Here is a 14,749-nt window from a genome sequence, read left to right as displayed (position 1 = left end):
TACATCGCTACGGTCGATTCCACGTTGCCGGTGTCACAATAACGCGCCCATGGGACCTCCATGGATAGGTTACTCTTAGGCACATTTTAAGAAACCGTTTTAATTAACTTATGTTTACAAAATACTGAATACTTTTAAAGTAAATATAAATAATGAACACTAAAATATGTCTAATAAGAACTAATATAGTGAACCAAAATATTTTACGTTTGACGAAATACCTAAAATGTTTAATAACATGATATGTCATTTTCTTTTAAAATCTCGTGTCAACCTAACCCTTCGGTTTAACTTTTTCTACTAGTCATTTACGTACTTTTAGAGCCCATATTGAATAATACAACTTATACATAACTTAACGGGACATGTAAAGTCACATAGAATGAGGGACACTAGATACGAATCACCGTAACATACACCACACTCACATACGTTCTTTACCGGGCTGTTTTGGGACATTTTCGGGGCTGTTTATGGACTGTTTTGGGGCTAAAAATACAGCAACTTCGGGACTGATTTGGGTTGATTTCCGGGCTATTTTTGTTTGGTTTTTCGAGACACGATTTTGACAAAATTTCTAAAGACCAATTTATTATGATTCCTCAACTATCAAACATAATTAGCAACCTCGTTAGTACATCAAAAATGAGGAAAATCATAACATTAATTATAGACTAACAAACATAACGAATAATCGAATGAACATGTCATACCAATGATTTTTATACATAATTCGAAACAAAGTTTTGAGAGAAAAGATTTTACCGAAATGATCCTAGAACCACCTAGAATATCCGTACCTTATCTCGAATCACGAAATTCCAAAGATGAAAGAATTACCAAAAGGATGCGATAACCGAACGAATCTAACAAATATACAAGTATGATCACAAAACACATTCAAATAGACACTATGTAATATCCTTTATTTTATAGTATTATCATATATTTTATTTATGTGTTTGTTATTATTACAAAATTATAATTATATGCTTGATTAAAACATCATCATTTTCATTGTATTTTAACTACCAAAAGTATGATTGTTAAATAAAGTTTTGACATGATTTATAGGTAGTTATAAATCAGAATTTTAGAACTTGTATAATGATAATATAATCTTAATAATGTAAAACAAAAGATAGATTAATTACCTTAACACATGGAACACTAAAACAAGCTTGAATTCTCACTAAAATGAATCAAACACTTAGAAATTGAGAAGTAAAAGTGTGTAGAATTTTTAGGCTAGAAAAAGATGAGAGAATGAGAGAAACCTCAAGAATTTCATAAGGGAATATAACATCAAGTGTGGTGAAAAGTTTCATAATAAAAGATCATTAGGTTAAGTTTAAATGAAGATTAAATATGTACGTTAATGAGTGATTACCATTAGTTATTAGTAAGTTACAAACATGGAAGCATAACAAAACTTACGTATCTTGTTTTTGGATTGTGACTTCAAGTATGCATCTATTAAAGGATCATTATTTAGGAAATTTATGATAGTTAATTTTGTAAGTTACAAGTGTTACTAATGAGTTATAATGAAAGTGTAATCTAAAGGTCTCCTTTTATTAATCTAGTAATGTATAATGTATTAAACTTATGACAAAAGAATACAATGGAGAAAGTTCTAGACTTTAAAGTAATCATATTAAAAAGACTAGACTTACATAATAATTAATCATGTGACAAACTAATCAATTTATAAATTATGTTAATTATAACTTATGTTAACTTATTGCTAAACAAACCTAAGATATCATTAATTATATTAAACTTATGATATAATGCGACTATTTACTTATAAATGCTTATCCTTCAAAACATATGTATTAATAATTATCAAAGTTATAGTAAAAAATTTGCGGGATATTACAACTCCACCCACTTAAAAAAATTTCGTCCTCGAAATTGAAAGACGTTATGAAGCAAAAACACACAAATAGCAAACAGACGAAGTTTTGCGCGTTGACCTTGTTCACAAAGATATAGTAGGGTTTTATCGCAAATTATATTAATTTATATAATGTTCTTTACTTTTATAAACTAAAGAGTAATATTTATTAAGGGTTCATTCTATATAGGAACCTCTCATTATTCATAAATGTAAGTAATTTATATATGAATCTCAATCATAATTACTGTTAAGGCTCGAACGACGTATTTAACAATAAAAGTAGTTTTACTTAAAATAGTCATAAGTAGATAAACATTAGTTATTCCAAATCATATAAGTGTTAAATCATTAATCCAAGTGTAGAGATTTAATCATATCATAATATTCTATGATTTTCATAAGTTCATACATTACAACTTAATCACCATCACACTGGCTAGACGTGGTAATGATTACTTTGTACATGTATGTTCCTATCGTTATCACTTCATACTACAAATACAAAATTTTTCATATACGTAAGTATCTTTATTATCAAGCAAAGTTGGTAATTATTATCAAATTCAATACGATGCACGTTTAAACTATATTTATTAATTTCATTTTTATACAATTCTTGTCTTCAAACAAATTAACATGTAAAGATACGATGACAAATAAAATTAAACACATAAATTCAAAACATACAAATCAAACGTATGCATATAATATCAAATTAATGATAATTATTGTGACGACCCGGAAATTTCTGACTAAATTTAAACTTTATCTTTATATTATTCTGACACGATAAGTAATGTTTGTTAAGTTTAATCTCAAGGATTTTAAACTATGTTTATACATTCATTTATACCTTGACCAATTCCAATGATTCACGAACCATTAAATGAACATATATGAATATGTATGTATATGTGTATATGTTATAAATTGAAAATGTCAACAAAGTATTTAAACGTATAATGCTTTATATGAACGTATTTGTTTCAATATGATTATCGACGAAATTAAAAAAAATATATATTAAATGATTGAATTATCAGAAACATTGAATTATGATTACAAGTCTCTGTTGAGAGGTCCACTATAATTTGAGAAAATCTATTCCTCTTAACGATATTCGGAATAATTTGTAAAGCTATTTATAAATAAAAATAAAAAGTGTCATTTACGAAAGTTAGACAAAAGCTAGTGGAGAATTGGTTTCCATAATATTCTATTAATCTATTTTCAAACGTACAAAAACGTTTTCAGTTTAAAAAGAACATTATTATTAAAACGTATATAACTTTTATAAATATCCAGAATCATTTTTGACAACTCATTACTTAACCAGTATAATAAATATAACGATATTTATATTTTATTTCATTAAATATATATAACGATTGAAATTAATATTATATATATTTATACGCGTATTATACATACAACGTTTTTATACTTTTACTATACTTTAACTTTACCTTCACTTTTACTTTACTTTAACTTTAATAATTCAGTTTAATAATTCATACTTTAATAATTCACTTTAATAATTCATACTTTAATAATTTACTTTAATAATTCATACTTTAATAATTCACTTTAATAATTCATACTTTAATAATTCACTTTAATAATTCAAAAATTTATTATAAATAGAATTCAATAGGTTTCATTATTTCATAGAAACTTGAAAATATATTTCTCTAAACTCTCTCAATCGATTTACATATATATATATATATATATATATATATATATATATATATATATATATATATATATATATATATATATATATATATATATATATATATATATATATATGTATATATATATATATTTGCTCTGTATTATTTCAAGATATTATTAGTATACATAAAATATTACGACGGAGTGATGTCCAAGTGATTTCAAAATAGTTTTTTGAATGAGTCGAAGCTAAGGAAATTATGGGTTATAGTTATGGAGGTGATGGGTATGGTTCATGGGTATGCTCGTGAGGTCAATCTAGTGTTTATCATCTCCGTTGCGTCTGCGTACTTTCCTGCAATATTGAATCTCAATATTGATACGTGAGCACTCATAACTTAACTTTTATATATCAATAGTGTATCCCTGACTAGTGCTCGAGTATATAGGATTATGCATGCTTGTACATTCGATGTTGTCCTTAGATAGGTTTGTTGAATCCTGAATTAGATACATATGCTACTAAGATAGGGTATATGATATGCATGTCATTGGAAAGCTAGCGAAAAATTAAGAACTTTTTATTTAGATATCGAATGGTTTCGATGAACGGATTAGAAGTTATAGTCAACTGAATTTTAGTATTATTGTTAAAATGATTATTATTACTATCGTCGTTATTATTTTAATAGAAATATCATTGTTATTATAAAATATCATTATTACTATTATGTTAGTATTATCATTTTATCATAATACCATTTTTAGTAAATATAAATATTGTTATTTTTTTTTATAGAATAATAATAATTATTATTACAAAATAATACAACTTTTACTTATTATTATTATGATCAATATTATTTTATCAAATAAATAGGGGTTACAAAGATATTTTTCACCACGCGTAATATAATTACATTAATAATACTTACCACTATAGTTTTACGATATCAAGTGAACTTTATAAATTTTACTACTTAAGATATATAAAAGTATATTTTATCATATATAAACGTTAATATAAATTTTTATTAATAAATGACTTTTATTATTATAAAATCTAATAAATATATTTAAATATATAAAACGACTATAGTTAAGTTATATAATAAACACGTATAAATTTTAGAATTCATTTTGGGTCAAGTTGACTTTTGTTGACTTTTGCATATTAGTCTCGAGCATTAGGATTGTGGTACACTATGACTTGACCAAAAATTGTTAGACAAATATTGACCAACATATAAATATATATAATTAATATAGGTTCGTGAATCCGAGGCCAACCTTGCACTTGTTAAATGACGTTATATGTATTTTTACTACGAAATACAGTATGGTGAGTTTCATTTGCTCCCTTTTATATATATTTTTGGGACTGAGAATACATGCGTTGTTTTTATAAATGTTTTACGAAATAGGCACAAGTACTAAAACTAATTCTACGTGGGTTTAAACTAGAAATATACCCTTAGCTTAGTAACATTAAACTACTTGTCTATGTACGGTAGGCGCGAATCCTAAAGATAGATCTATTGGGCCTGACAAACCCCATCCTAACTATGGGATGCTTTAGTACTTCGAGGTTATTTTAAACACACCTGATCTGGTGTACTTTAGACGGTAAAACATGAACGTTAAGGCTTGTTACCGGGTGCCTACAACTTATAGAATACTTTTATACACTTGCGAGTGTACATATATTTATAAACGGAAATCTTGTGGTCTATTAATATATTGAAATGATTGTTATGATAAACCTATGAACTCACCAACCTTTTGGTTGACACTTTAAAGCATGTTTATTCTCAGGTATTAAAGAAATATTCCGCTGTGCATTAGCTCATTTTAAGGATATTACTTGGAGTCATTCATGGCATATTTTGAAAGACGTTGCATTCGTGTCATTGAGTTCATCAAGATTATTATTATGTCAATTATAGTTGGATGTATTATGAAATGGTGTGCATGCCGTCAACTTTCGTTGTAAAGAAAGTTTGTCTTTTAAAAACGAATGCAATGTTTGTAAAATGTATCATATAGAGGTCAAATACCTCGCGATGTAATCAACTATTGTGAATCGTTTATAATGTATATGAACGGATCCTTTCAGTTGGTATCAGAGCGGTGGTCTTAGCGAACCAGGTCTGCATTAGTGTGTCTAACTGATAGTCGTTAGGATGCATTAGTGAGCCTGGACTTCGACCGTGTCTGCATGTCAAAAGTTTTGCTTATCATTTTTGTTGGAAATTGCCTGCTTATCATTCTTAGTCTAGACACGTCTTACTGCATTGATTGCATGAATAGTGTATAGACAATATTCATATCTTAGTGTATCTGCTAATCCATATCTTAGCCTATCTGTTACTGTAAACTTTGCCTGACATATCCCGTAAATTCCTCCGTAATCTATGAAATCTTTTGCGCTATATATATAGATATTCTATGTAATTAGAATACCACCCGATAGCCGAAAAATCATTTCATATCGAAAAATCCTTTATTCAATCGAATGAAATGGAATTCATCATTAGTTCAAGTCCCTCGAATTCCGATATGGAATCCCACTCAAGCTTCGAAAGCAGTGTGACCGGAATGGATCAACCAATTAGCCATCATCTATTCTGGATGAATTGGGGATAGGTTCGTAGCCTCCTCAATAATTGGAGACAAGAAGAAGGTGATCCCTTCCATCCACCACATTGCCCTCTTAGCGATGAACCTGAAGCACTTATCGGTGAACCGGTTAGAAACACCATTTTCTCTCTCATTTCCAGAGTATCTCGTCACGATTATATACTACATCAAATTCTAGATTTTATTTATCCGCTCGTTCGAACCGACAATCACCCCGGTGTAATAGAAGAAGTCAACGCGCTTCGCGCTCGAGTAGTGGCTTTAGAGAATATGGTGCAAGGCTTACAAACACCAACAAATAATGAAGTATTAATTCATAATTTCAATTTTATTGAATAAATACTCGGTAAAAGTTATGTAATTTCTAAAGTCTTTAGGGATTATTCAGTTCTAGTTTCAACCGTAAATCAAATGAGTTTAATTTAATATTAACTCATTAAATCTATGTTACATCTGAAGAAAATATGCACATATATATTTTCATAAAGACTGTAATAAAATTCTGTTGTACAAAATATTAATTGTGAAATTTTTTTAACGGGCAGGTAATACCCGAGAGATATATAAATTCACAATTAATATGTTACATTTTTCGAATCTGATTAAGCAAATCATCAACTATACTCCCAAAATCTCACAACAATATACATTCTTATATAATAATCAAAACAACCATTCTCACCCAAATTTGATTACGCATTCTGATTTTGACAAATCAAAATCCAAGTCATGATTTAACAAAAGACATCACTCTTAGATTCCTACATCTTTCAAAGCTATACTTTGACTTCAAAACTGTGTTAGAACATCATATGTATATTAACGATTACAAACTGTGTTCAAACTCTCCGAAGTTTTCGAAGACACTTCAAACAATGAACAATCGAGATGATGATCCAACCACATATTACCCACATTTATGTACCTAAAAAGCTCTCGAAGCCAAAGTCATAGTTCGACGCGTATCCGTGTCAGACCCTTTGGCATTTATTAGCTAAAATGACTTTTTAATTCCTTTTCAAAGTAGACAGTTTTGTCACAGCTCCAGCAAGTCAACTTCGACTTTTCAGTCGGACTAGTCTTATTATAACCTCGATAGATACGTTGCCCTTTCGTCATCGTTACTGGGGACCTTTCATATCTCGCCACCTTAGCAATAAACTTACCAACAACTTCAATTATCTTTGACTTTTCGAAAAATCATTATATTTATTGAAATCACATCATTTACTCATTCACATCTTGTAACGAGAATTGTCATACGAATCATCGGAAAACAGTAACCAGTATTTTGAAATCTCGCAGCATGTCTACGACAACAGTTATATGTGTGCGTAAAACGTCTATCTCCTGGACTTACATACTTTGAATGTGAAGTTCTGAAAAATATTTTGAACTGCAAACTAGTTCTTGAAATGCTGACGAAGCATCAAAAACTGTAAACGATCTTAACAGTAAAAAGTTTGATGACAAAGAATAGTAAGGTGGTAAAGCTGAGAAAAAGAGAAGGTTTGGAACTGGAAAACGGATTGAACAGACTATGAAAGAGGCTGTAGACAAATCATAAAGACTAAATCTACCTTCAAAGAATCCAAATGATTCAGTGCCTGCTAAAGTCATTAACGAATACCTTACTCTTTATTCTAAACCTTTACAGACAAATCTTCATCATCATCCATCAATATTAAAAATTGTAAGATATTATCATATCTTTCATTATAAATATCCGCGATATTTCTGAAGATATTTTCACAACTAATCTTATCTGAAGTCATTTATCTCTTTGCGCTATCAGTGTTACATCATATAAGAAAATATTAGTTTCTATATTCTATAAACTTTCGAGTTTAAATTATGAATGTTTTGAAGTAGTGTTGGGAACTGAAGCATGAGTTAGTATAATATAATGACACTTGATCAATGTGATTATATTACAGTAAGTCATGCTGAGTTTCTAATGGGACATGACGATTCACAGACCATGCCATCATCATGTTCCATGTTACACAACTCTTGTATTCTATTTAATCTCTAAAAATATCAAGAATATATTTTCTTGATGATTCGGTCTTTTCAGGGTATTCTGGTAAATTAACAAATCAAGATCGTGCCATTACCATTTCCTTCTTAGAACATTAACTATGTTCATATGGAAATTCATATCTGCGAATACTGGACCATTACAAACGTTGCTTAATCGCAAGAAGAAGAAATGAAAGGACAAAACTCCAAAATAGAAATTGGAGTATAAACCGCAGCAAATAGAAGGGAGCATTAACTATGGATGTCAATGATTATAGAAGACAAAAGCAGGGGCTTTGAAATATAAGGGAAGATATAAAACCCAACAACCACCCAAAAATTATAAACCGTATATATCGATGCATATAGCAATATAAAGACACGGAAGAACTAAAAACACTATAAAACCGAGAGTATAGTAGAAGTAAATAGATTCTTCCGGAGGCAGATGAAAAAAAAGAATGACAGATATGAAAGTGAGGAGTATATCGAGAATCAGTACTGGATGAAGCATATTAACAAATACTTTAAAATATGAGTTAAGGGAGAAAGAATAGAAGGTGTGAGTTGTAAGGAAACGAAGGAGGTGGATTTATAGTGAAATACCCGACAGAGAAATCAAGATGGATTATCGTATTAATTTGAAGAGAATCATAATCTCCTTAATCACCGAAGCATCAGATCCAACATAGATTAAAAGATTTTCTTTAAATTCGGAGATCAATTGTGATGACGTCAAAAGATATGACGAATCACTATAATCTTATTTCCTTCATTTACGATAACTTCCCTCATACGCTTCGAGTAATTGAATTATTTTATCCATACTTCTTAGACATGATAAAACTTCATAATCGTTACGTCATAATAACATTCTCATTGTTAGCCATAACGACCTCTATCAAATTTCGGGGACGAAATTTCTTTAACAGGTAGGTACTGTGACGACCCGGAAATTTCCGACTAAATTTAAACTTTATCTTTATATTATTCTGACACGATAAGTAATGTTTGTTAAGTTAAATCTCAAGGATTTTAAACTATGTTTATACATTCATTTATACCTCGACCAATTCTAATAATTCACGAACCATTAAATGAACATATATGAATATGTATGTATATGTGTATATGTTATAAATTGAAAATGTCAACAAAGTATTTAAACGTATAATGCTTTATATGAACGTATTTGTTTCAATATGATTATCGACAAAATTAAAAAAAATATATATTAAATGATTGAATTATCAGAAACATTGAATTATGATTACAAGTCTCTGTTGAGAGGTCCACTATAATTTGAGAAAATCTATTCCTCTTAACGATATTCGGAATAATTTGTAAAGCTATTTATAAATAAAAATAAAAAGTGTCATTTACGAAAGTTAGACAAAAGCTAGTGGAGAATTGGTTTCCATAATATTCTATTAATCTATTTTCAAACGTACAAAAACGTTTTCAGTTTAAAAAGAACTTTATTATTAAAACGTATATAACTTTTATAAATATCCAGAATCATTTTTGACAACTCATTACTTAACCAGTATAATAAATATAACGATATTTATATTTTATTTCATTAAATATATATAATGATTTAAATTAATATTATATATATATTTATACGCGTATTATACATACATAGTTTTTATACTTTTACTATACTTTGACTTTACCTACACTTTTACTTTACTTTAACTTTAATAATTCACTTTAATAATTCATACTTTAATAATTCACTTTAATAATTCATACTTTAATAATTCACTTTAATAATTCATACTTTAATAATTCATACTTTAATAATTCACTTTAATAATTCATACTTTAATAATTCACTTTAATAATTCACTTTAATAATTCATACTTTAATAATTCACTTTAATAATTCAAAAATTTATTATAAATAGAATTCAATAGGTTTCATTATTTCATAGAAAGTTGAAAATATATTTCTCTAAACTCTCTGAATCGATTTACATATATATATATATATATATATATATATATATATATATATATATATATATATATATTTTCTCTGTATTATTTCAAGATATTATTAGTATACATAAAATATTATGACGGAGTGATGTCCGAGTGATTTCAAAATAGTTTTTTGAATGAGTCGAAGCTAAGGAAATTATGGGTTATAGTTATGGAGGTGATGGGTATGGTTCATGGGTATGCTCGTGAGGTCAATCTAGTGTTTATCATCTCCGTTGCGTCTATGTACTTTCCCGCAATATTGAATCTCAATATTGATACGTGAGCACTCATAACTTAACTTTTATATATCAATAGTGTATCCCTGACTAGTGCTCGAGTATATAGGATTATGCATGCTTGTACATTCGATATTGTCCTTAGATAGGTTTGTTGAATCCTGAATTAGATACATATGCTACTGAGATAGGGTATATGATATGCATGTCATTGGAAAGCTAGCGAAAAATTAAGAACTTTTCATTTAGATATCGAATGGTTTCGATGAACGGATTAGAAGTTATAGTCAACTGAATTTTAGTATTATTGTTAAAATGATTATTATTACTATCGTCGTTATTATTTTAATAGAAATATCATTGTTATTATAAAATATCATTATTACTATTATGTTACTATTATCATTTTATCATAATACCATTTTTAGTAAATATAAATATTGTTATTTTTTTTATAGAATAATAATAATTATTATTACAAAATAATACAACTTTTACTTATTATTATTATGATCAATATTATTTTATCAAATAAATAGGGGTTACAAAGATATTTTTCACCACGCGTAATATAATTACATTAATAATGTGATAACCCGGAAATTTCCAACCAAATTTAAACTTTATATTTATATTATTCCGACACGATAAGCAAAGTTTGTTAAGTTAAATCTCAAGAATTTTAAATTGTGTTCATACATTCATTATAACCTCGACCAAATTCCGAAGATTCACGAACTGTTATATATAAATAAATATGTATATATATGTATATATATATTATAACTTGAGAATATTAATAAAGTATTAAACGTATAATACTTTACATGAACGTATTTGTTTCAATATGTTTATCGATGGAATTAGAAGATAATATCAAATGATTGATTTATCATATATATTATGATATGATTACGGGTCTATGTTATGAGGTCCACTGTGATTTAAGAAATCTATTCTTTTTTACAACATTCGGAAAATGGTAAAGTGATTTATAAGTAAGAACGTGAAGTGTAAATAACTTAGATGTTGGATATCGACAAGTTATGTAACTCGACATTTTTCATTAAGATGATTTCATACGTTTATTTAACCTTTGAACTTTATCCCATGCTTCACCAACAAACTGTAATTTAAAAACTTGAAACCTATTATGAATATATATGATTCTACTTTTCTAAAACATTTTATGATATAACGATTTCCATTATTTTAACCTTTAAACAAAATGATTCTTAAAAATATATTTGGTTTTGGAAAACAAAATTATTATATTTATTTGATTTAGTTTCAAACGTACAAAAACTTTTCAGTTTAAAAAGAACTTTATTATTAAAACGTATATAACTTTTATAAATATCTAGAACCACTTTTGACAACTCATTACTTAACCAGTATGATAAAGATAACGATATTTATATTTTATTTTATTAAATATATATAATGATTAAATTAATATTATATATATTTATACGTGTATTATACGTACATAGTTTTATACTTTTACTATACTTAAACTTTACCTTTACTTTATTTTTACTTTACTTTAACTTTAATAATTCACTTTAATAATTCATACTTTAATAATTCATACTTTAATAATTCACTTTAATAATTCATACTTTAATAATTCACTTTAATAATTCATACTTTAATAATTCACTTTAATAATTCATACTTTAATACTTCACTTTAATAATTCAAAAATTTATTATAAATAGAATTCAATAGGTTTCATTATTTCATAAGAAACTTGAAAATATTTTTCTCTAAACTCTCTCAATCGATTTACATATATATATTTACTCCGTATTATTTCAAGATATTATTAGTATACATAAAATATTACGTCAGAGTGCTGTCCGAGTGATTTTGAAATTGTTTTTCGAGTGGGATTGGATTAAGGAAATTATGGGTTATAGCTATGGAGGTGATTGGGTATGGTTCATGGGTATGCTCGTGAGGTCAATATAGTGTTTATCATCTCCGTTGCGTCTACGTACCTTTCCTGCAATATTGAATCTCAATATTGATACGTGAGTACTCATAATTTAACTTTTACATACTAATAGTGTATCCTTGACTAGTGCTCGAGTATATAGGATTACGCATATTTGTACTTTTGATATTGCCTATAGTTAGGTTATGTTGAATCCTGAATTAGTTATATATGCAACTAAGATAAGGTATAAGATATGCATGTCGTTGGAAAGCTAACGAAAAATTAAGAACTTTTCATTTAGATATCGAATGATTTCGATGAACGGATTTGAAGTTATAGTCCATCGAATTTTTGTATTATTATTAAAAATGATTATTATTATCGTTGTTATTATCGTCGTTCTAGTTTTATCTTATTATTATTATTATTATCTTTATCAATAAAAGGATTTATCATTAAAAAATTGTTATTTTTTATTATTATTACTATCGTTATTATCGTTAAAGTTATAATTAGTATTATTATTATTATCCAATTATTATTATTATTATTATTATTATTATTATTATTATTATTATTATTATTATTATTATTGGTATTATTATTATTATTATCATTATTAATATATATATATATCATTATTTAAAAATGGTTATTGTTATTGTTAATATTATTATTACTATATTATCATTAAGATAATTATTAGTATTATCGTTAATAATGTTATAGTAATTATCATTATTAATATTAGTGTAATTAAAATAAATATTTGTAACACCTAATTATTTTGATTACTATTATTATCATTATTACGAACACGATATAAAAGACGATTAAAAGCAATTAAACGAAACGATTAGGAAATAATGGGTAAGAGTATCATGATGAAATTAAAATATTATAAGATATTGATTTAGATAAAATTATCGTTCTTATTATTTTTATCATTATTAAAATTATCGTTAGTATTAAAACTATCATTTTAACAAAAATTATCATTTTAATAGAAATGTCATTGTTACTATAAAATATCATTATTATTATTATTTTAAATAGAATTATTATTTTAAAGATAATATTAAAAATTATCATAAATATTAAAGTTATCATAATTAGAATTATCGTTTATCATAATGTCATCTTAGTAATTATAAATATTGATATTTTTATAATAATAATTATTATTACAAAATAATACAACTTTTACTTACTATCATTATAGATATTATTTTATCAAATAAATATTTGATACAAACATATTTTACTACGTGTAATAACTTACTTTAATAATACCTATCATATTATCTTTATAATATTAAATGAACCCTATAAATTTTATTACTTAATATATATAAAAGTATATTTTATTATATAAATATAATATAAAATTTTATTTATTAATAAATAAATTATATTATTTACTCTAATAAATCTTTTAAAAATATTTAAAAATATAAAACGACGATATTTAAACTATATATTAATCATGTATAGATTTTTGGAAATTATTTTGAGTCAAATTTACTTTTGTTGACTTTTGCATATTAGTCTCGAGCATTAGGATTGTGGTACACTATGACTTGACCTAATTTGTTAGACAAATATTGACCAACACATAAATATATATAATTAATTTAGGTTCGTGAATCCGAGGCCAACCTTGCACTTGTTCAATGACGTTATATGTATTTTTACTACGAAATACAGTATGGTGAGTTTCATTTACTCCCTTTTACTCTTTACGTTTTTGGGCTGAGAATACATGCAAATGCTTTATTAACTGTTTTACAATATTTATATGCGTGAGTTTTCATTATTCCCTTTTTAAATGCTTTCGCAATATATATTTTTGGGACTGAGAATACATGCGCTGCTTTTATAAATGTTTTACGAAATAGACACAAGTGATCGAAACTACATTCTATGGTTGGATTATTAACCTGAATATGCCCCTTTTTATATAGTCTGGTAATCTAAGAATTTGGGAACAGACACCCTAATTGACGCGAACTCTAAAGATAGATCTATCGGGCCCAACAAGCCCCATCCAAAGTACCGGATGCTTTAGTACTTCGAAATTTAAATCATGTCCGAAGGAGGATCCCGGAATGATGGGGATATTCTTATATGTAAATTGTGAATGTCGGTTACCAGGTGTTCAATCCATATGAACGATATTTTTGTCTCTATGCATGGGACGTATGTTTATGAGAAATGGAAATATGAAATCTTGTGGTCTATTAAAAATTATGAAATGATGATTTATGATAAACTAATGAACTCACCAACCTTTTGGTTGACACTTTAAAGCATGTTTATTCTCAGGTGTTAAAGAAA

The sequence above is a fragment of the Rutidosis leptorrhynchoides genome, chromosome 11 (assembly GCF_046630445.1).
Source record: "Rutidosis leptorrhynchoides isolate AG116_Rl617_1_P2 chromosome 11, CSIRO_AGI_Rlap_v1, whole genome shotgun sequence".
Taxonomy (NCBI): Eukaryota; Viridiplantae; Streptophyta; class Magnoliopsida; order Asterales; family Asteraceae; genus Rutidosis; species Rutidosis leptorrhynchoides.
The sequence above is the reverse complement of the archived record's forward strand: the minus strand, read 5'-3'. Positions refer to the sequence as shown.